Source organism: Sinocyclocheilus rhinocerous, unplaced genomic scaffold (assembly GCF_001515625.1).
Source record: "Sinocyclocheilus rhinocerous isolate Xijiao unplaced genomic scaffold, SAMN03320098_v1.1 scaffold722, whole genome shotgun sequence".
NCBI lineage: Eukaryota > Metazoa > Chordata > Actinopteri > Cypriniformes > Cyprinidae > Sinocyclocheilus > Sinocyclocheilus rhinocerous.
The window spans coordinates 729,588-731,425 of NW_015638934.1; the positions used below are offsets into that span (position 1 = coordinate 729,588).

Here is a 1,838-nt window from a genome sequence, read left to right on the forward strand (position 1 = left end):
ACACACACACACACACACACACACCTTAACTAGAATATGGAAATAACTTCTGATCTCACTGCAGTAACGCAATGTTCCCAGTGCAAATGTCAATTTTCCAGAAAACTAGACTTTTTTTCATTTTGCATCTCAAGCATCTTGATTTAAGGATGTTTAGATATCTATATTACAAAACAAGACAAACATGTTGGCAAATAGACTTATTTTTGCAGGTCATGCAACATTTAATACCATGATGACTTTACGAATTTAAGACTTTCTGCTTTGATTTAAGGCCTTAATTTGTGGAAGGGAGATTTAAGATGTTAAAACCCCGCAGAAACGTGATCTAGGGAGCAAAATAAACAGAGAAATACAGTATAGTGCCCAGAACTGATGGAGGACACACATTAGGGTTTGAGACAGCCATTGATACACGCTTCGTACACACAGAACGACATGAGCGGACAGATTTAGTCATGTCAGAGATTAAATATTCCGCCACATACTTACATCTACGAAGTGACTCGGTTTTCTGCTTTTCTTTCTTTGTTTGCGTTCTAGTTCTCAAGCTATGCGATACTGCGCCGTGCTGCTGCTCAAATCTCGCGAGGCGTGGCAGGGGTCAAAGTTTAAACGAGTTTTACGAATTTTTTTTTTCTATTTTGTATATGTAAGTGTTTTTTTTTAACTATTCATATCAGTTTATTTGAATATAATTGACAATAATTAACCATCAATTTATTTTATTTTATTTGTAATTTAAACATCACGACTGTTCGTTTGTAAATGAGGAAAATAATTATCATCCAATGTTGGGTAAATTAAAGTAATTAATTACTAGCTACTAATTACATCTTCAACAGTCTAATTAGATTACTGTACAAATTACTCTCTCCAAAAAGTATGTAATTACTTATTACTAATATTTCTAAATACTTTTTCAAGGGAAAAGTAATTAAATTACAGTAACTAGTTACACCCAACACTGTTCTCATCTCTCTTTAGCATGAAAAGGAATGCTTTCTGTTATTTTCATTTATATTTGTAAGAAAAGTTACACTAGTTTATCTCCCTCGTGCGTGACAGTGTTTGCTGAATGTTTCGCGAACAAATAAATAATTCAAGCCGCGGGTGATTTAAACAGCGGAAGTGACGCAGTCGCCGGCGGAAGGAGCCGCTGGAGCGCAGTCGCACTCGGTGAAGTATGGTGCTAAAGCACAGAAAGGCGGTGTGAAATGAGGGCTGAAGTGTTGAGGCTCAGCCCGAATGAGGAGCAGGAGACTGCGCCTGCAGCAGGTCAGAGAGGACGAGCTCAAACACACTGCTGCTTTGAATTCATTCGTGTTTCCGCCACACTGCTGCTTTGTTTTGCACACTAGGGAGCTCGATATTCTGTGCAGTGTGCTATATAATAGTATTATAACATGAATACTTCAAATAAACTCTGCTCTGCTAAATACAACTATAAGGCATTAAGTAACACTATTTACTGTTGCCAACTAATTTTTCAGGGGAAGTTGCTAAAGGACGATTTGTTGCTAAAAGTTGCTAAATGACGTTGTGATGTCATTGCGCGATGACGTCATCACGTAATCACGACGCAATCATCAAATCTCAGTAAAAAAATATATTTGTATATGTTAATTTAGATTTGTTCGTAAAATAATATAAATGCATAATATAATGTTAGTATATAAATAACTTTTTATATACAACATTGGATTATTGAACATTTACACATTTTTGAACGATTACAATTTTTTTTACATTGTATTTTGTGTTTCGGTTTAACTGGTTATAATGGATAATGTCCTGGAAAATTACTAGAAGCCTACCTTTTCCATTTTTCTAGATAT

The 1,838-nt window shown here is 35.4% G+C and overlaps 1 protein-coding gene and 1 long non-coding RNA gene across 2 annotated transcripts in view; one reads left to right on the forward strand and one right to left on the reverse strand.

Moving 5' to 3' along the window:
- Positions 1 to 652, reverse strand: part of LOC107750097 (mediator of RNA polymerase II transcription subunit 17) — an 11,593-nt gene extending 10,941 nt beyond the window's left edge. Inside the window, exon 1 of the mRNA XM_016565366.1 lies at positions 493 to 652. The gene's annotated coding sequence lies outside the window, so the exon portion shown is untranslated. The remainder of the gene's footprint in view (positions 1 to 492) is intronic.
- Positions 653 to 1,161: 509 nt separating this feature from the next.
- The window catches only part of LOC107750127 (uncharacterized), a 9,202-nt gene continuing 8,525 nt past the window's right edge, over positions 1,162 to 1,838 (forward strand). Inside the window, exon 1 of the long non-coding RNA XR_001641117.1 lies at positions 1,162 to 1,278. This is a non-coding gene — a long non-coding RNA (uncharacterized LOC107750127). The remainder of the gene's footprint in view (positions 1,279 to 1,838) is intronic.